The sequence below is a fragment of the Schistocerca serialis genome, chromosome 11 (genome assembly GCF_023864345.2).
Source record: "Schistocerca serialis cubense isolate TAMUIC-IGC-003099 chromosome 11, iqSchSeri2.2, whole genome shotgun sequence".
In the NCBI taxonomy this organism is placed as follows: Eukaryota; Metazoa; Arthropoda; class Insecta; order Orthoptera; family Acrididae; genus Schistocerca; species Schistocerca serialis.
This window is the reverse complement of record NC_064648.1, coordinates 129165547-129191952: the sequence shown is the minus strand read 5'-3', so window position 1 is coordinate 129191952 and position 26406 is coordinate 129165547. Positions and strand designations below refer to the sequence as shown.

General features: G+C 41.7%; 1 protein-coding gene and 1 non-coding gene across 2 annotated transcripts in view; both read left to right on the top strand.

Moving 5' to 3' along the window:
* The window catches only part of LOC126427249 (insulin-like growth factor 2 mRNA-binding protein 1), an 862042-nt gene that overhangs the window by 6179 nt on the left and 829457 nt on the right, over positions 1-26406 (top strand). The window lies entirely within an intron of this gene.
* Trnat-ugu (transfer RNA threonine (anticodon UGU)) lies at positions 3727-3800 on the top strand. The gene has a single exon. It is a non-coding gene; the product is annotated as a tRNA-Thr (tRNA).

Here is a 26406-nt window from a genome sequence, read left to right as displayed (position 1 = left end):
TGGTAAATGCAATGACTACTCATGCATAGCCCTATTCAAACTATCTTGTGTTAAAAGACTTCTTGAAAAATTGAATCTAAGGTATGATAAGCACAAAGGCGAACATAAACAGAGACGCTAATGGCTGGCGCATGAAGCTCCGTCAAGACATCTATACGGAGGATGTTGTCATACTGTCAGCGCTGGATCTCACACGCTCAATACGCATCAACAATACTTACATTATTTTTGGGGTCACAGTACTGGTCGTTAATATTCTAGTACTGACAACAAGCGCCTTCAGATGACCAACATGTCGACGGTTTTACAATATGATTCAACATGTGTGAACCTATAACTTGACAGATATATTACAAAAGCTACGACCACACCCTTGCTTGTAAACTCGATATCATCAAAACTAAAACAAGAGTAACGTATAATCTAATTGGATTCAATCAGGTGATGCTGTGCGAATTAAATTACGGAATGAGTTGCCAGGAATTGTAGACGAGTTTTGCTATGTGGGCAACCAAATAACGGACGACGGGAGAAGTAAACAGGTGTTATCAGTACGAATAGGAAGTTTTCTCAGAAATGAAGTTTCCAACATCGAATATAAATTTAAGCGCTAGGAAGTCTTTTCTGGAATCGGACGTGTGGGGTGTAGGCTTTTATGCAAGTGAAACGTGGATGATAAACAAACAAAGAGAAGGAGAGAAGAGAAGCTTTTGAGATGTGGGGCTACAGAAAAATATTGAAGATTGGATCTGATAACTATTAAGAGATACTGACTCGAACTGGAGAAAAGAGATCTTTGCGGCACAATTTGACTAGAAAAAGGGATCGACTTATAAGGGCACTTTCTGCGACATAAAAGAATCATGAATTTAATATTGGAGAGAAGTGTGAACGGTATAAATTGTGGGGGGCAACCAAAAGATGAATACAGGAAGCAGGTTCAAATAAAGGTATCGTGCAGAAGTTTCCAGAGATGAAGGGGCTTGCACTGGACAGAGTATTGTGGAAAATTTGATCATACCACCGATCGGTTTTAGCGCCACAAGAATATCGAAGTATTCCACTGCACTTTTAAAGAAATTATACAATGTCCATCACGAAAGATCTCTAATAAAGTTCTTTTACAGTGTAATACATACCTGTAATAACCATGAATAGGTGTTGATAACGACTTTCAGTATTCATACCATTGATTACACCAGAAAAACTGCTCCTAGTAGATAACTAGCATGGATGTGACAGATCGAAAGCCCCACGTATTTTGCATGCGGTGTATTCCTCTAGTACAGAAGCAATATCGGATGTGGCCCAAGCAGGTGTGATGTTTACGGTTTCTGCTTATATGCTCTGACCGAGAAAATTGCAACACCAAAAAATAATTAATGTGTGGTAATGAAATTTAGGGAATACATTTGTGTAGTTGACACACGGACATGCTTAACATTGCAAGATCACAGGTTGTACAAGCGCGAGATAAGCCATTGCAAATGTATAATGCTGGTACATTAATAATCGGTGTATCCGCCAGAACGTGCATGCATTCTGTTGTGTACGATACCAGAATGAGATTTTCACTCTGCAGCGGAGTGTGCGCTGATATGAAACTTCCTACCAGATTAAAACTGTGTGCCCGACCGAGACTCGAACTCGGGACCTTTGCCTTTCGCGGGCAAGTGCTCTACCAACTGAGCTACCGAAGCACGACTCACGCCCGGTACTCACAGCTTTACTTCTGCCAGTACCTCGTCTCCTACCTACAAACTTTACAGAAGCTCTCCTGTGAACCTTGCAGAACTAGCACTCCTGAAAGAAAGGATATTGCGGAGACATGGCTTAGCCACAGCCTGGGGGATGTTTCCAGAATGAGATTTTCCTGCAGCGGAGTGTGCGCTGATATGAAACTTCCTGGCAGATTAAAACTGTGTGCCCGACCGAGACTCGAACTCGGGACCTTTGCCTTTCGCGGGCAAGTGCTCTACCAACTGAGCAGAGGAGACGAGGTACTGGCAGAAGTAAAGCTGTGAGTACCGGGCGTGAGTCGTGCTTCGGTAGCTCAGTTGGTAGAGCACTTGCCCGCGAAAGGCAAAGGTCCCGAGTTGGAGTCTCGGTCGGGCACACAGTTTTAATCTGCCAGGAAGTTTCGTATACGATACCAGTTTGTGGAATGAATATCCATGCCCGTTGCATTCGGGTTGGTCAAGGAATGGTTAATGCTGTTTGTGGATGAACCTGGAGTTGTCGTGCGATGATGTTCAAAATGGTTCAAATGGCTCTAAGCACAATGGGACTTAACATCTGAGGTTCAAAATGGTTCAAATGGCTCTAAGCACAATGGGACTGAACATCTGAGGTCATCAGTCCCCTAGACTTAGAACTACCTAAACCTAACTAACCTAAGGACAACACACACGTCCATGCCCGAGGCAGGATTCGAACCTGCGACCGTAGCAGCAGCGCGGTTCGGGACTGAAGCGCCTAGAACCGCTCGGCCATCCGATGACGTCTGATACGTGCTCGATTGGAGAATGACCTGGCTTTCGAGTAGGGGAAGGCTACATGTCGACATGCTGTAGAGCACATGAAATGTATTCGCTGTATGGACAACCATGATGGAATGGTGACAATGAAAATTTGTGCCGGACTTGAACTCGAAGCCGGATTTCCCGCTCATCGCGAGCGGTCGCCGTACCATTTGGCTATCCGAGCACCATTCAAGGCCAGACCTAAACTTCTATATGTTGTGAACCACGCGTCTGCAACTTGTACTCACCCATCCATTATGTATATTCCCCTACAGGGGAAAAATTTTACTTGACAGTCGCTTGTCCGGCGTCGGCGGATAAACACAATATTGCAATGCCTGTATTATTCCGAATTCCTTCGGACATGCATGCATGTCTCTCCTGTATCGGCATATACATAATGGATGTATGAGTACAGGTTGTAGACACATAGTTGACGACATATGGAAGTTTAGGTGTTTTAGTGAGTTGTGCTCGGATAGCCAAATGGTAGCCGGCACGGTAGCTCAGCGTGCTTGGTCAGAGAGTTGGGTGCTCTCTGTAATAATAATAATAATAATAATAATAAAAACTGAGTGAAGAGATAAACAACGAACTTCAACGGATGTCACGTGACGTCCGCTACGACCAAATAGAACGAACAAAACAAAGGGGTAAGGGGAAAACTCGCTATAAGCGGGAAATCCGGATTCATGTCCCGATCCAGCACACATTTTCATTGTTGTCATTCCATTATACAGCTGATGGCTGTCCATATTCGCAACTGCGACTATATTTCATGTATATACGAAGACAGTAACGTGTTCTCTAAAGAACAGTTACTGTTGATGACCGTGCAGCTTTTCCCTGGAATAAACGATGTCTAACTGAAAACATCAGCTGCTGACAGGTGTTGTTGAAATACCTCGATGTGGACAGCTGAGGTTTTCAGTTAGTCATCATTTATCCAGGCAAAAGCTGCACGGTCATCAACAGTAACTGTTCTTTCGAGAACAAGTTACCGTCTTCGTATATATAGTTAAAGGCTACCCAGCCACAGGTTGTCCAAACTCTTACGGGAATCGCCAAAGCGTGCGCGAGTAATGAGTGGGTGGGCAAATGTCTATAAGGTACAATACATATGTAGAATTGTGGACAGTTGGGAATGTGAGTCTCACGGGAAGCTTGCAAGGGATAAGTCCCTGCAGTCGCTCTATTCATCTGTGTTCCGGTGGCTCAGATGGATAGAGCGTCTGCCATGTAAGCAGGAGATCCCGGGTTCGAGTCCCGGTCGGGGCACACATGTTCAGCTGTCCACATCGTGGTATATCAACAACACCTGTCAGCAGCTGAGGTTTTCAGTTAGTCATCATTTATATTTCATGTGTCTTATAACGGGTGTAGTCGCCGCAGTGCCTGTTCCTTTGGACATGCATGCTTGTTCGAAGGAACATTACATCATAATTCGGAATAACACAGGCAATGCAATATCGTATACTCTGTGGAGTATGCTAGATTACAACAGTGGTATGTGGGAGAGAGCTACTGTGTTGGGAAAGACCCCCTGGAATGCTATTGATGAATTGCAGCACTAACAGGTCGAATCATCATATTGGCGTACAAATCTGTAGTCAAGATGCTTGGGATTACCACGAGAGGGCTCCTGCTGTCATACGAAATCGGACCCCAGACAATAACTCCAGGTGTGCGTCCAGTGTACCTAGCGCGCAGACAGTTTTGTTGCAGGCTCCCAACTGGCCCCTTCCTAACCAACACACGGCCATCACCGGCACCGAGGCAGAACCAGCTTTCATCAGAAAACACAGCAGACCTCCACCCTGTCCTCCAATGAGCTCTCGCTTGACACCACTAAAGTCTCAAATGGCGGTGCTTTTGGGCCAGCGGAAAGCGCGCTACAGGGCCTCTGGCTCGGAGATGTCCTTGCAGTAACCGTTTTGTAACAGTTCGTTGTGTTACTGTGGTGCCAACTGCTCAGATTGCTGTTGCAGATGCAGTACGATGTGCCGGTGCCATATGCCGAACACTATAGTCTTCCCTGTCGGTAGTGCTACGTGATCGTCAGGAGCCCTGTCTTCTTGCGACCGTACATTCTCGTCGCCTTTGCTGCCAGGAGTCTACATCTACAATTTTACTCCGCAAGCCAGCCAACGGTGTGTGGCGCAGGGCACTTTACGTGCCACTGTCGTTACCTCCCTTTTCTGTTCCAGTCGTGTATGGTTCGCGGGAAGAACGACTGTCTGAAAGCCTCCGTGTGCGCTCGAATCTCTCTAATTTTACATTCGTGATCTCCTCGGGAGGTATAAGTAGGGGGAAGCAATATATTCGATACCTCATCCAGAAACGCACCGTCTCGAAACCTGGCGAGCAAGCTACACCGCGATGCAGAGCGCCTCTCTTGCAGAGTCTGCCACTTGAGTAACGCTATCACGGTTACCAAATAACCCTGTGACGAAACGCGCCGCTCTTCTTTGGATCTTCTCTATCTCCTCCGTCAACCCGACCTGCTACGGATCCCACACTGATGAGCAATACTCGAGTATAGGTCGAGCGAGTGTTTTGTAAGCCACCTCCTTTGTCGATGGACTACATTTTCTAAGAACTCTCCCAATGAATCTCAACCTGGTACCCCCCTTTCCGACAATTAATTTTATATGATCATTCCACTTCAAATCGTTCCGCACGCATACTCCCAGATATTTTACAGAAGTAACTGCTACCAGTGTTTGTTCCGCTATCATATAATCATACAATAAAGGCTCCTTCTTTCTATGTATTCGCAATACATTACATTTGTCTATGTTAAGGGTCAGTTGCCACTCCCTGCACCAAATGCCTATCCGCTGCAGATCTTCCTGCATGTCGCTACAATTTTCAGATGCTACAACTTCTCTGTATACTACAGCATCATCCGCGAAAAGCCGCATGGAAATTCCGACACTATCTACTAGGTCATTTATATATATTGTGAAAAGCAATGGTCCCATAACACTCCCCTGTGGCACGCCAGAGGTTACTTTAACGTCTGTAGACGTCTCTCCATTGAGAACAACATGCTGTGTTCTGTTTGCTAAAAACTCTTCAATCCAGCCACACAGCTGGTCTGATATTCCGTAGTCAAGTACAGTGGCTACATCCCTGCCAAGTCTTTCTACAGTATCGCAGAACTAACATCCAGCTTTTTGTAGCCCTGTTACAAGACCTCGTTCAAACTCAGTAATGTGTTGATAATGGCATCTTTGTCGCCTTAAAGGCATTCTTGAGTAACATCAGCTCACCACGTCCAATCTCGGACGCTCTCGACCTTTACGACGTCTATTTAAAGAAACCAGATTTGTATCCTCTTAGTCGCGCTACTACCTCCACTCTTATGCTACTGGCTTGATTTTTGAGTTGACATCATCTTTCATAAGTAGAAACACGTCTCCCACCTTTCGATTCTGTCGTACAACTCCTTCAGAATATTATAGACGAAGGGATTTTATAGTCTGCAATCCTGGACATTTTGCAGACGACACAATTATTAGGGAGTGCCAGTTGGTAAAATAAATATTTATGCCTTAGCTCATCTTGAGAAAAATCTGACTAGGCAATGAGCTATTAATGTTTATCACTGTCCAAACGTGTACTTTACTAAACGTAAATATGTTGCAGCCTTTGACTGTAGTGTCAGGGAGCCAAAAGTTTTAAAAGTAGGTGGTAGAAATAATTTGTAGAAATATAAAGTGCGATGATCAACTAAGGTGAGCAGGAAGAGACTTCAGGAAATTGGTAGCATGTTAGTGGATTGTGATTTTAAAGAGATTCCTCACAAAACACAACACTACTCAAGTGTGTTGGACCCTTAACACGTTGGCCATAGCGAGTTTCGTTTGTAAACAAATATCAGCATAAACTGGACAGATCTGTTCGCTTTACAGGTTCATGTAAGCAATATCATCTGGTAGACACTTGGAAGACACATGCGATAAGCAGATCAGATAATTCCATGTACCTGTTTTCTTTTAATGATCGACGACTATGTTTTAGCGTGTGTCAGCGTAACTCCAGCACAACGTGTAAGTAACATTCTGTTAAGACACAGAGGAATTAAAGTGATTAACTGGCAGCGGGAATTTATTTATATCAATGAGGCAAGTTGAAAATTTGTACCAGGCTGGTGCTCGATCCTGGATCTCCTTGTTATTAGGTTGATGCACTGACCACTACGCCATCTGGACAGAGGGGTCAGCACAGCTGCATGAACAACCCTAGCACGCTTCCTGTCAGACCCAAGTTCTCAACTTATACCACAAACTACTGATGTAGTGCCCCTATTCATTAGCCTCATTACCCTGTCGTCATCGCCTAATAATGTATGTGGCGATTGTTCTTTCGGACATGTTAGCAAGGACAGACACAGTCGATGACGGCCAATGATCCCTTCAGTCCAGATGCATACCAAGCTCGAACTCTACGGGAGTCGGCAAGATGCCATGAACTATGAGGCTAATGAGCAGGGGCACTACATGTGTGGTATAAGTTGAGAATTTGGGTTTGATGGGAGGCGGTTCTAGGCGCTTCAGTCCGGAACCAAGCGGCTGCTACTGTCGCAGGTTCGAATCCTGCCTCGGGCATGGATGTGTGTGATGTCCTCAGGTTAGTTAGGTTTACGTAGTTTTAAGTCTAGGGGACTGATGACCTCAGATGTCAAGTCCCATAGTGCTCAGAGCCATTTGAACCATTTTTTTTTTTTACTTCGATCCATAATGTAGCCTGCATTTCATATTATGAAACATCTCTTCGTTGTCGCCACCTTTATAATGCCCTACGCAGCCCAAAGTATGATTCTTTACCGGAAATAGGACTTCAGATTAAGATAATTAGCTTAGTCGATACGTTAAGTTGTAACTCTCTAGTTTATTTTTGCTTTTACAGTGATCTGATGTTGACTGTACTACGCTATTACCTATACAGGGTGGTCAAGTTCAGTCTGAAAAGGTTGTAATAGTGTTGCAGCGTAGACTGTGTTGAGAAATAATTGTTAAGAAAAAAGTTCTATGCATTGCCACTTTACGAATTAATTAACCTTAAAGTTAGCCAGTCAGGTTGTTGCGCCATCGAATTCATGGGGCCCGCCAAAGACGGTGTCGCCAAACGTGTTCTTCGTTTGGTTTCCTAAAACCGAACAAGAAAGTAATACAAAAATTGTGCCGGCCGGGGTGGCCGAGCGGTTCTAGGCGCTTCAGTCTGGAACCGCGTGACGGCTACGGTCGCCGGTTCGAACCCTGCGTCGGGCATGGAGGTGTGTGATGTCCTTAGGTTGGTTAGGTTTAAGTAGTTGTAAGTCCCATAGTGCTCAGAGCCATTTGAACCATTTTGATGGGAGGCGTGCTAGGGGAGTCAGCAAATTCGTGCTGACCACTGTGTCCAGATGGGGTAGGTGCCAGCGCGTCTGCCTAACAAGTAGAAGGTCCGAGTTCGAATCCTGGTCTGGCAGAAATTTTCAGCTTGCCCCTTGATATAAACCAATGCCCAGTGGCAGCTAATGTCTGTATTTCCTTTGTGTCTTGATTCAAAGTGGCTGCAAAATCAAAACGGTGTCTATTCTTTTCAGACATGTTTCCAAAAGAAGAGACACCGCAGACATAAAATTCTATTAACAACCCACTCGTACAGAAGCAAACACGTCACTGTACCCACGCTTTGCACATAAATGGAACTGGAAGAAAGTTATTAGTGTGCGCAATGACGAAAAGTACCATCTGTCACCTATTTTATAATGGTTCTGCAGAAAGTGTATGCGGTGGAGGGAAACTGCTTTGCTTTGTGGCTGGGAAATTTATTACAAAATAGAATAGTTTTGAAACAGGTGCCTAAATAATGAACAAGTATGTGCAGTCTCGAAATAATGAAATAATGGCGTCTACTAAGGCTTACAGAAAGTGTTATTATTTCACTGATAAGTTGTTTTCTCCTTTTGACGACTATACTAGGAGATAAATCGAAGAACTGCACTGCATTCTACTAATGTTGTTAAAACTTTTGAAAATCGTCATTTCTTTTACTGATTGGCTACCTCGGAGATGTTTTAATTTAACTGCATGTGTGGGAGTTTTTAGGAGGCTGCAGAAAAAAATGAATGGGGTTCAGTATAAACTTGTTAACACCATGTACGTTTGTGAAGGTTTCGTACGGTGTTTGCGGAGATCAGTAGATGTACATTTATTATCTGTTCATGTGACAACTCCTACTTGGTTTGAAATATTTGGAAAACTAGTAATTTAGACGGACGTTGCCAACTTCGATATCATGTATGCAAAGATGCTTGACTTGTATCTACCGGTACTGTAGCTTATTAAAAGAAAATCTTTCGTTTTATCTAATTAATTTTGTTGAACTTGACATTCGTGTAAGAACAGACAGTATTTCTCTTCCGAAGTTCTTTTGAAATCACTTCCTCCCACACACTTTTGCATAATTGTAACGTTATTTTTTTATTAATTTAGCACTTTGACTATACCTCGTTGACACATCATTATTTTCGAATGAAATCCTCTCAAATGTGATATTACTATTTTTTCTGAAATTGACAGCATGCTTTTCAATTGCGCTTGGTATTCAGTGAACGAGGAATATATTCATTTCAATTAAATCTGTGAAATTTGCAGAACGTGTGCCAAAATTAAATAGCGGGAGTGGAACTATTAAGGATGTATAAAACAGAGTAAGCAGTTGCTTTCTGTACTTGGAAAGCCATTAGTCTTTTATCATGGTCACAATTAAGCTTCTACCAGTTCTATTCTTTGTGGAAGTATGTGATTAAACAGTTTTGGCACTTGCAGCAACAGAATATTAAAAAAAAGTGAGGGTAGGGGTTGCCGGAAGTGGCGTTTCAGGGTAAAAATTATTTTGGGTGGTGGTAGTACAGACTAATATTAATAGAATATTCAATATAACGTGATCAATCTTTATTTACTTCTTGTAACGCGAGTCCTCAACTTCTGTTCAAATGTTTTATCGTTCGATTGAGCTCTTTCACGTGTAAGTCACAGAGCTGCATCGTTTTTATTGGCTACAGACATACAGATGTTAGAATGTAACCTAAACAAGTATAGAAGCTGTCAGGGAAAGGCAAATGATTAAGTTCAAATTGCGTTTTCATAAGTCCTTCCTCCGACTTCGCTGCCGGTGCGAATTTTCTTGACGATACCAGGTGTAGCATTTACGAGGTCGCCTTGGCGTTCTTTCATGATAGCAACTCTATTCATAATCCGAACGCTCACTTCGCCTTTTGTGTCACCTTTTCCTTTGTAGACTAAGCCTTTCAGCCATACCCACAAGCAGAAATCTGAAAGGGTACGGTGCGGGGACCTTGGTGGACAAGAAACATGACCGTTTTTGCCTATCTATTTTCAATGGAATGTTAGGTTTAGATGATGTGTCATCCGACGACTAAAATATTCAGGGGCCTGCTCAAGCTGGAAGAACATACCCATTCTTGTAGCCAAAGTAACCTCTTCCTATAATGCTGGAAGCTCATTTTCATGAGAGAGTAAATTGTGACGAAGTAAGATGATGGGGTAGCACAACAGTCCCAATCAACTAATCGTCAGTCATAGGACACCAAGCATTTACAGCGAAGCATTCTTGAAAAAGTGTATTAACTCGGAGATGGAATTTATTAAAATCAAATTTGAACTTAATCATTTTGTTTTGCATAATACGTTCTATGAGCATTTATTTGGGTTACATTCTTGCAGCAGTATCAATGTAAACAATAAAAATTGGGCACTTGCTATACGCGAATTTTTTATTCGAATTAGCTGCACAATCGCCTCCCAAACTATTTACTATATTTGAGTAATTGATGTTGTTGTTGTGGCCTTCAGTTCGAAGACTGGTTTGATGCAGCTCTCCATGCTACTCTATCCTATGCAAATCTCTTCGTCTCAAATAACTTCTGCAACCTGCTTCCTTTTGGATCTTTCTGTTGGATCTGCTTACTGTATTCGTCTCTTGGTCTCCCTCCACAATTTTTACTCCGAGGCCTTGTTGCTACTTAGATCTTTCAGTGCTCTGTCCTCATTTACGTCCTCTTACCTTTATATAGTATAGCTTTCAAGTGCATCTTCCTTGTATAGACACTCTCTATACTCCTTCCACATTTTAGCTTTCCCTTGTTTGGTTAGGACCGGATTTACATCTGAGCTCTTCATGTTCACACAGCTTCTTCTCTTTTCTCCAAAGACCTCTTTATTTTTCCTGGAGTTGGTTTCTATCTTTACCCTAGTGAAATATGCTTCTAAGTCCTTACTTTTGTCCTGTATTTGGGTAATTATGACTTGACATTTCTCTCTCTTCCTCCCCATCACTGGCAAGGCGATTAGATTGTTTGTTTCTGTAAACTGCTGCAGCTTCATGTGGCTTTCCATAGTGGGGAATTAGCATCGCCAGAAAGTGGTAATTGCATATGAGGATTTGGACAGTGTAGCCTCATCAATAGTCGTACGCTGTAACTGACTCTGTTTTTCTCCTTACAGTAGGCGCGCGTTTTAGTGTCGCGGCGTTATTCACAACAGTGCTTGCATTACGATAGGGAGACGGGTGTGTAAAACAACTACTCTTGCTACTGTTCATCTAGCATGTGCAAGTAATAGCTTATTTTCAAATAAATAGCGATGCCTCCGTGTTCATCTACTACTGCCAGGGGAGAATTCCTACACGAATCTTTCTGTGCTGGGGCATTTTTGGAGCAAGCGTTCCGCTTGCCCCATTTGAGCCTGTCCCATTCGATCGCGCGCGACTGTAGCCGAAAGAACGCCGCATACAAGTATGGCGGCTGGTTTTGTGTATGTCAGTGTGTGTGTGTGTGTGTGTGTGTGTCACAATTTGCCGCTTGTGGCGAACTCAAGTTCGCACACCGCCTCCACTCTACACCATGTTCAATATTGGTCATCCAGTGACTAAGAAGTGAGCACATCAATTATCAGTTGTTGCCTTAGCTATCTGCATTCTGTGCTCATTTCCGTTATTACTTCGGCAGCACGAATCCTCTATGCTCTTGCGCGTTAGTCGCGTATTAGCACAGCAGTGTGCACTATACGCGTTAATTACTGTAATTCTTGTTTGAATTTCAGGTCTGTCCTTTTAGGCGAGAAACGAAGCTTTAGTTCCAGAGCACATACGGGAAAACTGTAATCTCAGGCTTTGACTGCAAGAGACGATATGAGCTGTACTCATTTTTTCATATGTTTCTTTCGAAGATCACATTTATGGTTGTTACCTAGTCTTTTTTTGCCGTCTTACGCTGCCAAAATACGATGATGAGTGTACCTTGCAATTTCTTGCGTTCTTATGCCTATTTGAGACAAGTTCTGTACATGGCTGCTGGGCTTCCAAGAGTTTCTGCGACTTCTTTATGTATAATTCATGTTGTTAATAGGTTATATAGCTTTTCTGTTTTTTTTTTCAGACGCTTATTCTTAACCTAGTTTGAGCCGATTATCTTAAACTGCTTTGTTAACCTATTGCTGTTCATATTGTTTGTTTGTTCGTATAATTACAAGCGTTCCTTGTGCATGATATCAATGAATGTGTTGGTCAAGCTTCAGAAATTTTGATACATTTTTGCTCCAAATATTGTTTTTGTGTAGGGACCGATTAATTTACTGACAATTAATACTTTTCTATTTCTGCAACTTAACTCCAATAGATATTATTTCGTGTGCATATATAACTTCGGAGAAAACAGTTTTTTTTTGTAATTTCGGGAGTTGGAGCGCATTTTTTGTCAGTAATTTTACATTAGCATTTTTTGATGTACTGTATACACCAACGATAATCGCATTCTTACTATAGACCTCCCCCCTTCTCTCCTCTTTTTACCTTTCATTCCCTATCTGTTTGTTTTCTTCCATTTTTTTCCATTGTGTTGATCTCTCATTTTTTATTAGTAAATTTTTTTTATTCTTAAGACTATTAGTTCCTATTACTGAATATCATTTATTTCACTTCCGAAACAATGCCTCACATTTATTTTTCTTTCACCCATATATGTTTCAGGAAATTAACGTGCAATATTCAGTGGTTTTGCAATTAGTTTTTCACACAAGACGCTAGTTACTGTGATTAGACGAATAAATTGCAAACCCACTGCAACATAGCACCTAATGTGTTAAAATGGCTGTGTGTGAAGCAAAAATAAAACAAATAGGTATAGTATAAGATTGAATTTCAAGAGGAATTTCTCCTATTTTTCGTTCCATGTGCGATAATCAATAGCTACACTATTGTAGATCTCTTTACGATTTGTAAGCATTTGCTTTTTTCCATTTCCCAAAAAATGTATTTTCATCTGTTTTTCTCACTTAGTTTGTAAGAATTTCAAATAAAATAATTACTTTCACCTTCCCTTTATGTCGATATTTTATAAATATTTCAGTAAATTTCCTCTTTGTTTCTCTCACCTTTTATCTGTATTTCTCGTCCTTTATATGTATTTCTTACAGTTTTCCTTCTAATTATTGATTGTATGTTGCAACTGGAAACAGTATGTTTTTGACTTCAGGAAACCTTTCTTTAAACCGATGTAACGCTAATACGTGACTTGAAGATGTTCGTTTCAACAGAATTAGTTGTGTGTGAATTAAAATACATCACAGCAGTCTTTGGTGATTCTGTGACGCCATCCTCTCTTTCTAGGAACTTTAGTCTATGCGGTTTACTTTCCCTTCTGAAGCAGTCACAAGTATACAGGCATTGTGAACTAACTACAGCAGTGTTGAGCTTTAGTTTTGTAGTTCTGAAGATGTATTACTTATTAAAAGCTGTTTTTTGCTAGGCCATGTGCTCTGTGCATTCTGCTGGTTGTTTGTTTTGTTGTATCTGTTTATGATCTGTACTCCTCTATGATTCCTCAGAGATATTTAAACCATCTTGCTTAATCTGTCTAACTTATTTCCATGCGAATTTATCGTCGTGGTTTATGACACATATTTTTTTCAGCTCAAGTTCTTACCGTAGATCTGTTTGCTATCCTTTCTAAAAGCTGTGTTTCAGTAATTAGTTCTGGAAGATTTTCAGAAAGAAATGTGAAATGACCTTTTTAACATAATCAGCTTGATTTGATTCCATTCGATTTTCGTCTCAGAATGGCTAGTTTAACTTTATATTTTCGGATACTGAATTCCATAACTTAAATTTACTTACAACTTATACAGTTAAAGAGAAAAAATATGAAGCCGTCATCTGTAGTACCTGATTATATATTTTTAATTTTGAATGGCTGTGGTATTCTTAGACATGTTTGCTCAGAGTTTCTTTGTCTTTTGTTTTGTATAAAATTAACCAATCAGAAACATGTAACAACCTTACTTGTTTTTATTTTCTTTCTTCTGTCCATCTTGCTCCAATTTTTTGCGTTTTGTTTCCTGCTTTGTTTCCTGCTTTGTGGTCTTCAGTCAGAGAACTGGTTTGATGCTGGTCTCCATGCTACTCTATCCTGTGAAAGCTTCTTCCTCTCCTAAAAACTATTGCAACCTACATCCTTCTGAATCTGCTTACTGAATTCATCTCTTTGTCTCCCTCTACAATTTTTACCCCCCACCCCCGCCCCACACACACAGCCTTCCGTTACCCCGAGATAACAATTCATTGAATGTTTTCTGATAGCCTGTTCTCTTTCATTGGTAGAGATTCCCAAAGAAGAAAACCTCGATTTTGCCACTATATTCAATACTTTATGCGCATTTTGTTTGATTTCTTCATTGTTTCTCGTCTTCTTCCAAACGTCATCAAGTTCTGTTGGATTCTGTATTTAATTTTAACGATGGATATTTCTAGTATCTCTGTTGCATCGAACCTGAAGTTCAGTGTTAACTGCTTGTACACATGTAAACATTCCAACCTCACCACTATAGTATAGTGATTGTCTCATTACAATTTTTTTTCACCATGTCTTTACTCTTTCTCAGACTTCTTCACATTTCTTTTGTCACTGTTTCTGCCTTGGAATCCTTCTAAACGTAACAGTTACCTTCTGGAAACATATCTTTCTGCTACTTTTTCTGTTTTATGTTGTGTATTTCTAATTTTTTTTTTTTTTTTTTTTTTTTTTTTTTTTTTTTTTTTTTTTTTTTTTTTGGAACCACCTGGTTTTCGCAAAGCTAACTTGGTCTAATTTGTCAGGCCATAGGAGTCCATCCATTATAAATGTCCCAAATATCTGTCGTCTTTTTGTTATAGTTCCTGTTATTTTTTATGTTTTGATTTATCTCATCGTTGCTTCTTCATTTCCAGGCTTCTTTTGTTGTTATTAGACCTAAAACTTTTCAAGTGAACTTTCTCTCTAACATTTCTAGTTTGTCGACTTTGAAATTCATACATTTGATTACGAAGAGTCATTCTTGTTTCAATACTGTGTTGTAAAGTGTTATTTTATGTATTTCTTCAGATGCATTTTTACTGTAAATATTTTCTGGTATTCCGTATGACCTTTCCATTTTGTGAATCCTCTCGTTTATAGTAGATTATTCTAGCCCATTTTCTTGAATTATCTCGCCTAGATGCTTGACATTTTGGCCGTTTCTGTTTGATGATACATACGACTATTATTTCTTTGTATAGTTTATTCTCTATTGAAGTGTACAGTGAACACCATTCTAAAGTTTTCATCCATCTTTTTTCCCCTCCTATATTTATTTGTCCTAGGTAGAAAGAAAGTAAGACAAGTGTTTTACACAAAGAACACTTTCTAAAGATCTCGAGTAGAGTTGGAGGTAATCCAATATTTGAACAACACTTACATTGTCAGCAACATTTAAAGGTTCTGAGTCTTGGATGATTAACATTTTAGTGTTCAGCTTCCAATTTTTGCAGACTTCTATTAGAAATAAATCTGTAACCTTATGTTCAATACTGCTCTTCGCAATTTCTTGCTGTTAGATGTTCATAAACTGTTTATGTCGGTTTTTCTTTTCGTTGTAATTTTAGGGCCTTCCTTTCATTAAAGTTAACGATTCTTCTCTAAATGTTGAAAATTTTTGGTTTTCATGCTTGACATCAACTTTATGCACACTCTAGGCCTCCACTGTATTTGTGCACCTCGTTATTGTTGTTGTCTTGAGCCTGCTGACTTGTTTGAGACAGCTCTCTATGCTAGTCTACCCTGTGCAGCCATCTCTTCATAACTGCTGGAATCTAGATCAACTCGGACCTGCTTACAGTACTCATGCTTTGGTCTCCCTTTACAATTTTTACCCCCGACCCCCACACACACACTTACCTGCATTACCATCCTGAGGACTCCTTGATGCCCATAGGAGTGTCTTACTAACTTATCCCTTCCTTTGGTCAAGTTGTCCCATAAATATTCAGTACCTTTGTTGGTTGTCTGATGTAACCATTTAACTGTCAACATTCCCCTGTAGCACCATATATGGAAAGCTTTATTATCTGTGATGATAATGATGCATGTTTCACTTCTGTACAACGCTACGTTCCAGACAAATACCTTCAGAAAGGACATCCTAACACTTAAAGTTATATTCGACGTTGACATGTGCCTCTTTTTAATTAACGATTTTCTTGATATTACCAGTCATTTGTATCTTTTATACTTCAGCCATTATTAATTATTTTCTGTCCAAATAGCAGAACTCATTTACTACCTTTATTAGTGTCTCATTTCATAATCTATTTCCCTCAGCATCGCCTGATTTCATTCGACTAGATCACAGTGCCCATCTTTTACTTTTGTTGATATTCATATTACAATTTCTTTTCAAGACATTTTCCATTCCATTCAAATCCTATTCCAAGTCTTTTGAAGTATCTCACAAAATTACAATATCATCGGCAAACAGCAAAGTTTTTATTTGGTTTCAAATGGTTCAAATGGCTCTGAGCTCTATGGGACTTAACTTCTGAGGTCATCAGTCCCCTAGAACTTAGGACTACTTAAACCTAAGGACATCACATACATCCATGCCCGAGGCAGGATTCGAACCTGCGACCGTAGCGGTCGCGCGGTTCCAGACTGTAGCGCCTGGAACCGCTCGGCCACCCAGGGGGGCTTTATTTGGTTTCCCTGAAATTTAATTCTAATAGCAAATTATTCCTTGGTTTCGTTTACTGCTTACTCGGTATAGAGATTGAATAACATCGGGCAGAGGCTACAATCCTGTCTCACTCTGGTCTCATCTACTATATTTTCGATTCCTATAACTGCAATTTCGTTTCCACACAAGTTGTGGATGTCTTTTCACTCCCCTATTGTATTTACTGTAACCTAAGAAGTCTGAAGAGACAATTCGAGTGAACATCGCCGAAATCTTCTCCTTTTATAAATGCTACCACTGTCGTTTTTGTCGCGTAGCACGCACGAGGATTGTACACTCTTGCTCCATACACTAAAAGTTATTTAGTGCTGTGGGAGTGATAGTGAGTAACGGAAAGAAGTCCTGTAAGGCACCTGAAATTATTAACCACCGAATTCAATTCGCAGGGGCGTAAATTCAGTAGTGTTGACTCTATGGCCTGGTGGAGCGACTTTAGATTCCTGTCACATCTTTCGTTCGCTGCATGCATTGTTTAACTTCTGCCAGAGACCCAGCTCCCAGGTAGATGTCGTGTTGCTTGACTTCCGGAGGGCATTCGATATAGATGGGACTAAAGAGTTTCTAACAAAGAGAACGCAGCATATGACTCTGAACGAAGTCTTCAGACGTAAAAATAACTTCGGACATGCCCCAAGAGCGTGTTGTAGGACCATTACTTCACAACATATGTTAATGTTCATCCTGTGTATACCCTATGTGATCAAAAGTATCCAGACACCCCCAAAAACATACGTTTTTCGTATTAGGTGCATTTTGCTACCACCTACTGCCAGGTATTCTATATCAGCGACCTTAGCTGGCATTAGACATCCTGAGAGAGCAGAATGGGGCGCTCCGCGCAACTCACGGATTTCGAACATGCTCAGGTGATTGGGTGTCACTTGTCTGTACACAAGATTTACACACTCCTAAACATCCCTAGCTCCACTGTTTCCGATGTGATAGTCAAGTGGGAACTTGAAGGGGCATGTACAGCACAAAAACGCTCAGGCCGATCTCGTCTGTTGACTGACAGAGATCGCCGACAGTTGAAGAGGATCGTAATGTGTGATAGGATCCAGATCATCACACAGGAATTCCAATCTGCATCGGGATCCACTGCAAGTACTATGACAGTTAGGCGGGAGGTGAGAAAACTTGGATTTCATGGTCGAGCGGCTGCTCATAAGCCGCACATCACGCCTCGCTTCGTGTAAGGAGCGTTAACATCGGACGTTTGAACAGTGGAAAAACATTGTGTGGAGTAACGAATCACGGTACACAATGTGGGTATTCGATGACAGGGTGTGGGTATGGCGAATGCTCGGTGAACATCATCTGCCAGCGGTGGTGTTATGGTGTGGTCATGTTTTTCATGGAGGGGGCTTGCACCGCTTGTTGTTTTGCGTGGCACTGTCAGAGCACAGACCTACATTGATGTTTTAGGCCCTTCTTGGTTCCCACTGTTGAGGAGCAATTCGGGGATGGCGATTGCATCTTTCAACACGATCGAGCACCTATTCACAATACACGTCCTGTGGCGGAGTGGTTACACGACAATAACACCCCTGTTACGGACTGGCCTGCACAGTGTCCTTACCTGAATCCTATAGAACACGTTTGGGATGTTTTGGAACGCCGACTTCGTGCCAGGCCTCACCGACCGACGTCGATACCTCTCTTCAGTGCAGCATTCCCCAAGAAACCTTCCAGTACCTGATTGAACGTATGTCTGCGAGAGTGGCATCTGTCACCAAGGCTAAGGATGGGCCAACACCATATTGAATTCCAGCATCTCTGATTCCTCGTCATCAGTTTGCTCGTGAACAACACTGATCATTCCTATCATGTACCGCTTGTAGTGAAGATAATTGGTGTCTTTATGCCAACGTAGGGAAAAGAAGGGAATAGTTGAGCGCAAAGAAAGCAGAAATCCGCTTTCATCCAAAAATGATAGGGCTATTCATCTGGTAGAACAGCGACGATATGGTTTACTAGGAATTGCTACTCCGAGTTGTAACCATCACTGCCAACATTGTGTCAGCAACTGACACGTCTTCTAGACACAGGCCGAGAACAACGACCAGGAAGACTGCGTGAAGTGATTCTGCTTGACTGACAAGAAACACTAGCAGGAGTTTGGGAAGTCGTTCAGCACCCATCTTATTTATCTGATCTTGCGTATCTTTCTTTCCGGATGAAAATGCACGCCGAACGTGACTCACCGAGTTCTTCCCCTAAAATCCAAATGTTTCTACAGTCGTGGAACCGAAACGTTACGCCGGCATTCGCAGGTTGTTTTAAAGAGCGAAGGAGAATGTATTATTGATGACTGAAGTCTATGTTATGTGTAACTGCTGCGATGGAAAAACCTACGCAGAGCCCAGTAGAATTTCTCTCTTGTTGTGTTGTGGTCTTCAGTCCTGAGGCTGGTTTGATACAGCTCTCCATGCTATTCTATCCTGTGCAAGCCTCTTCATCTCCGAGTAACTACTGCAACCTACATACTTCTGAATCTGCTTAGTGAATTCATCTCTTGGTCTCCCTCTACGATTTTTACCCTCCACGCTGCCCTCCGATACTAAACTGGTGATCCCTTGATGCCTCAGAACATGTCCTACCAACTGTTTCCTTCTTCTAGTCACGTTGTGCCACAAATTCCTCTCCTCCCCAACTCCATTCAGCATCTCCTCATTAGTTAAGTGATCTCCCCACCTAATCTTCAGCATTCTTCTGTAGCTCCACATTTCAAAATCTTGTACTCTCTTCTTGTCTAAGGTGTTTATCGTCCATGTTTCACTTCCATATATGGCTACACTCTATACAAATACTTTCAGAAAATACTTCCTAACTCTTAAATCTAAACTCTTCTTCAGAAACCCTTTCTTTGCCTTTGCTAGTCTACATTTTATATCCTCTCTACTTCGACCATCATTAGTTATTTTGCTCCCCAAATAGCAAAACTCCTTTACTACTTGAAGTGTCCCAATTCCTAATCTAATTCCCTCAGCATCACCTCATATAATTCGACTACATTCCATTATCGCTGTTTTAATTTTGTTGAAGTTTATCTTATATTCTCCTTTCAAGACCCTGTCCATTCCGTTCAACTGTTCTTCCAACCCCTGACAGAACTACAGTGTCATCGGCATGCCTTAAGGTTTTTATTTCTTCTCCCGTGATTTCTTTCTTATTGTGCTGTAATTTTTGCATTCTAGACATTGTGTGTAACAGACGAGGATGGTTTGAACTTAATATTCAAGCCGAATACGCGGACTAGATATCGCGAAGTACAAACGCGTTTAAAAGTGGGATTCTTTCGTCAGTCTTGCTGTCGGCTGAGTGGCGCAGCATCCGGACGTCTACGCCGCACGCAGCGGAAACGCGGGCCGCCGAGATAAGACTTACCGGATCTGTTGTGTGTTACCGAGAGCAGCGGAGTAACACTTACTGGAGGCCTACAGGAAATAATTTGCACGACGTTCACCACAAAATAACCACCTTGCTGAACCCACAAGCAGTACTCCAAAATTGCTGCTCAAACCTTTCACCTTCTGATCACAATACTTGGACACCGTACTTAATGTATATTTCACCAAGAGATGACACGATAGGCGGATCCGTCATTATAAAAAGAAGCTGGGATTATTGTGTTGTCGGCAGAGAAGTATAACAGCTGAGGGGGTCGGTCATGAAGGCTCTGTGACTTCGAACGTGGACTAGTCACTGGATGTCACGCACATTACAAATCCGTCGGGGGCATTTACACCCTTATAATGCTGCTCAGGTAAGCTGTTGGTGATGTTACTGAGAGGTGGAAGCGGGAAGAACCAACCATAGTTAAACCAAGACTCTTGTTATTGCTATAGTCCTTAGACCGAAGACTGGTTTGATGCAGCTCTCCATGCTACTCTATCCTGTGCAAGTCTCTTCATCTCTGAGTAAGTACTGCAACCTACATCCTTCCGGATCTACTTACTGTATTCATCTCTTGCTCTCCCTGTCCCATTTTTAAACCCCATGCTTCCCTCCAATACTAAATTGGTGATCCGTCGATGTCTCAGAATGTGACCTACCAACTGTTCTCTCCTCCTGGTCAGGTTGTGCCACAAATTTCTTTTCTCCCCAGTTCTGTTGTGTACCTACTCATTATTTACACGTCACCTACCCATTTAATCGCCAGCACTGTTCTGTAGCACCACATTTCAAAAGCTATTCTCTTCTTGTCTCAACTGTTTATCGTCCATGTTTCACTTCCATACAAATACTTTCAGAAAGCATTTCCTGACACTTGAACCTATACTCGATGTTAACAAATTTCTCTTCCTCAGAAACGATTCTCTTGCGATTGCCAGTCGGTATTTTGTGTCCTTTCTAATTCGACCATCGTCAGTTATAATGCTGCCCAAGCAAAGTGTCTCATTTCCTAATCTAACTCCCGCAGCATCACTTGAATTAATTCGACTCCCTCAGCATCACTTGATTTAATTCGACTACATTCCATTAGCCGGCCTGTGTGGCCGAGCGGTTCTTGGCGCTTCACTCTGGAACCGCGTAACCTCTACGGTCACAGGTTCGAATCCTGCCTCGGCCATGGATATGTGTGATGTCCTTAGGTTAATTAGGTTTAAGTAGTTCTAAGTTCTAGGGGACTGATGACCTCAGCAGTTAAGTCCCATAGTGCTCAGAGCCACTTGAACCATTTGAACATTCCATTATCCTCGTTTTACTTTTGTTGATGTTCATCTTACATCCTCCGTTCAACTGCTCTTCCAAGTCCTTTGCTGTCTCCGGCAGACTTAACAATATCATCTGCAAACCTCAAACTTTTTATTTTTTCTTCCTGGACTTAAATTGCTACCCCAAATTTTTCTTTTGTTTCCTTTACCGCTTGCTGAATGTACAGATTCAAGCACAGTATACAACCCCGACTCACTCCCTTCTCAACCACTGCTTCCCTTTCATGCCCCTCCACTCTTAAAACTGTCATCTGGTTTCTGTACAAATTGTAAATAGCCTTTCGCTCCCTGTATTTTTACCCCTGCCACCATTAGAATTTGAAAGAGAGTATTCCAGTCAACATTGTCAAAAGCATTTTTCTATGTCTACAAATGCTGCAATAGAAGGTTTGCCTTTCCTTAACCTATCTTCTATGACAAGTCGTAGGATCAGTAATGCCTGACATGTTCCTACATTTCTCCGTAAACCAAATTGATCTTCCCTGAGGTGGCTTTCACCAGTTTTTCCATTATTCTGTAAAGAATTCGTATTAGTACTTTGCAGTCATGACTTATTAAACTGATAGTTCAGTAATTTTATACGTGTCAGCACTTGCTTTCTTTGGGATAGGAATTATTATATTATTCTCGAAGTCTGATAGTATTACGTCTGTCTGATGCATCTTACTCAACAGACGGAAGAGGTCTGTCATAACTGACTCTCCCAAGGCTATCAGTAGTTCTAACGGAATGTCGTCTACTCTGGAAGCCTCGTTTCGACGTAGGTCTTTCAGTGCTGTGTCAAATTCTCCGCCGAGTATCGTATTTCCCATTTCTTCTCTTTCTACATCCTCTTGCATTTACATAATATTGTCCACAAGTAAATTTCCCTTGTACAGACCCTCTGTTGATTCTTTCCACCTTTCTGCTTTCCCTTTTTTGCTTAGAACTGGATTTCCATCTGAGCTCTTGATATTCATACAAGTGGTTCTCTTTTCTACAAAGGTCTCTTTAATTTTCCTGTAGGCAGTATCTATCTTACCCTAGTGATATACGCCTCTACATCCTTACATTTTGCACTTCCTGTCGTTCTCATTTTTGAGACGTTTGTATTCCATTCTGCCTGCTTCATTTACTGTAATTTTATATTTTTTCCTTTGATCAGTTAGCTTCAATATGTGTTGTGTTACACAAGGACTTCTACTAGCCCTCGTCTTTTTACCGACATGATCCTGTGCTGCCTTCTCCATTTCATCTCTCAAAGCTACCCATTCTTCTTCTACGGTATTCATTTCCCCTGTTGTCAATCGTTCCCTAACGCTTCTTCTAAAACTGTGTACAACCTCTGATTCTTTCAGTTTATCCAGGTCCCATCTCCTTAAAATCATGTCTTTTTGCAGTTTCTTCCGTTTTAATATATATTTCATAACCAATAAATTGTTGTCAGAGTCTACATTTGCCTCTGGAAATGTCTTACAGTTTAAAATCTGGTTCCGAAATCTGTGTCTTACCGTCATACAATCAATCTGAATCCTTCCGGCGTCTCCAGGTCTCTTCCACGTGTGCAACTTTCCTTCATGATTCTTAAACCAAGTTTTAGCTACGATTAAGTTATGCTCTGTGCAAAATTTACCACGCGGCTTCTTCTTTCATTCCTCAGCCGTAGTAAGTACTGACTCTTTCATTCCTTAACCCCATTCCATATTCACCTACTACTTTTCCTTCTCGTACTATCGAGTTCCAATCCCCCACGACTATTAAATTTTCGCCTCCCTTAAGTGGCTAATTTCTTTTATCTTATCATGTATTTCTTCAATCTCTTCATCATCTGCGGAGCTAGTTGGCATATAAACTTTTGGTACTGTGGTAGGCGTTGGCTTAGTGTTTACCTTCGCTACTGAAAAATGGTTCAAATGGCTCTGAGCACTATGGGACTTAACATCTTAGGTCATCAGTCCCCTAGACTTAGAACTACTTAACCCTAACTAACCTAAGGACATCACACACATCCATGCCCGAGGCAGGATTCGAACCTGCGACCGTAGCAGTCCCGCCCGCGGTTCCAGACTGCAGCGCCTAGAACCGCACGACCACCGCGGCCGGTACCTTCGCTACTACAACGCGTTCACTATGCTGTTCGTTGTAGCTTATCCGCGTTCCTATTTTTTTTTTATTCATAATTAAAACTACTCCTGCGTTACTGCTATTTGATTTTGTGTTTATAGCCCTGTATTCACCTAATCAGAAGTCCTGTTCCTCCTTCCACCGAACTTCACTAATTCCCACTATATCTAACTTTAACCTATCCATCCCCCTTTTTAAAGTTTCTAGCCTACCTGCCCGCTTAAGAGATCTGACATTACAAGTTCCGACCTCTAGAACACCAGTTTTGTTTCTACTGACGACGACATCCTGCTGAGTAGTCCCCGCCCAGGGGTCCGAATGGGTGACTATTTTACCTCCGGGATACTTTGCCCAAGAGGATGGCATGACCATTTAAACATACAGTAGGGCTGGATGCCCTCGGGAAAAATTAAGGCTGTACTTTCTCTTTGCTTTCAGCCATTCGCAGTACCAGCACAGCAAGGTCTGTTTGGTTGATGATACAAGGCCAGATCCAGGCTGTTGCCCCTGCAGCTACTGAAAAGGCTGCTGCCCCTGTCCAGGAACCACATGTTTGTCTGATCTCTCAACAGATACACCTCCGTTGTGGCTGCTCCTACGGTACAGCTGTATCGCTGAGGCTTGGAAGCGTCCCCACCAATGGCAAGGTCCATAATTCATGGCCACCCCATATTGTAGAGGGCAGGACCCGCGGCGGGTAGATGAAAATCGCATGAAATCGGCGGAATGGATCTCTCGTGAGGTCCAAAGTTATACATGCAGCCTAGCTAGCACAATTATTGTGCACAGAGAGTTAAAAAGAAAAGGGTACAACAGTCGAGTAATTCCTCATACGCTACACTTCCTGTAGTTTGTGGAAAACGACGCTTCAGGTGTTACAAAGAAGGATGGTAATGGACAGTGGATGACTGGAAACGGTAATTTGGAGTCATGAATCACGCAGTACCCTGCGGCAATCCGATGGGTTCAGCTAATACGTGGAGAAACTTACTTGCCGTTATGTATAATGCAAACAGTGAAGTACATAGGAAGTGGTGTTAAGGTTTGTGGTTAGAGACTGGTCTCCTTACTGAGTTTTAGAAAGTGCGAAGTGTGGAAAGATAGGAACACAGTTTTCAGCGCTCTGTACAGCGTACAGTAGAAGAGCATTTTGGAGACGATGGTTGTAACACCTTGTCATAAAGGAGCATCAGAGAGGCAACGATTTGTGGACAGTAACATTCCTGAAACGGACCGGGTTCACCAGAGTCCCAATATGAACCGAAAGGAACACCTTTGGCTTGAGTTACAACATCGAATTGGCTCCACACCACAGCGTCCGACATCATTAGCTTCTCTGGTTTCTTTTTAAGAAGAATGGGCTGCTCGACAGACATTCAGACGCCACATTCAAAGTGTCCCCATCAGTGCTAACTGATGCTGTGAACACGAAGGACGCTTCTTTTGTCTATCCTAAAGTGTTTTGCATTTTTGCAGCTTTTGCAAGAACTGCCGCATACTCTACATGATAACAGCCCTGCTGGACTCCCTACAGTCAGATGACATCCTTTACCCATAATAAAACAGGCTATCGATTCATTAGCTGTCCGGCCTACCCATGTAACCTTCAGCATTCTCTTGCAGCTTCACGTTTCTCTTCGTGTTGCTGATCATTCACATTTTTCACCTGTACTGCTACACACGAGACAAATACCTCCAACAAAAGTTGCTATGCTACACACGAGACAAATACCTCCAACAAAAGTTGCTAACATTTAAATTTATATTTGATATCAACAAATGTGTCTCTTTCTGGAACGCTTTTCTTGATTCGACCAGGTTTCTTTGTATGTATATCCTCTATACTTCAACCATCGTCGTTTATTTCGGTGCCGAAAAACCAAAACTCATCTACTACTTTTAGTGCCTCATTCCTTAGTCTTAATTCCCTCAGTATAGTCCAATTTAATTCGGCTGCATCCATTACCCTTATTTTACTTTTTTTTATATTAATCTTATAACGTTATCCATTCCGTTTAGCTGATCTTCCAAATCCTTTGCCGTCTCTGGCAGAATTAAAATGTCATCAACACAATTCACAGTTTTATTTAGTGTTTTTGAACACTACTTTCCTTTCCAAATTTCTCCTTAGTTTCTTTTCTCAAAGTGCTGATTCAAAAATTCTCTTAGCCACTGCTTCCGTTTTACGCCCTTTGGCAGATAACTGCAAAAAAAAAAAAAAAAAAAAAAAGTCATCATAGTCATCAGTCCCCTAGAACTTAGAACTACTTAAACTTAAGTAACCTAAGGACAGCACACAACACCCACTCATCACAAGGCAGAGAAAATCCCTGACCCCGCTGGGAATCGAACCCGGGCGCGGGAACGCTACCGCACGACCACGAGCTGCGGACAGAGCAGTCTGGTTCCTGTACGAGTTGTACATACACCTGTAATATCATTCCTTTTATATTATCCTTGTTGCATCCAGAATTTCAAAAAAGTGTGTTCCACGTAAACATTGCCACAAGCTTATTCTAAGTCTACAAATGTTATAAATGTAGGTTAGCCTGTCTTCTATGTTAATTCGTTGGGTCTGTACTGCCTAACGTGTTTCTACGTTTCACGGAACCTAAGATGGCCTCCCTCAAGATCGACTGCTACCAATTTTTCCTTTTTTCTGTAAATAATTCGAGTCAGTATTTTTCAACAATGACCTATTAAACTGATGGCTCGGTAGTATTCACGCCTGTCAGCAGATGCCGTGCGCGGAACACAAATTATTATATTCTTCTGAGGATATTTCTTCTCTCTTACAAAAGACGAATCACTTAAAACTTGCACCGCAAATATTGCGAAAACGAAATATGATGTTGGTGCGCAGTTTGCACAGAATGGATTGGTAGTCCAGCGCTGGCATTGTTAGCCAGTCAGCAGAGTTTAGTAATACTTGCAAAGTATTTTTTGTGTAAACATACACTTTTTTAA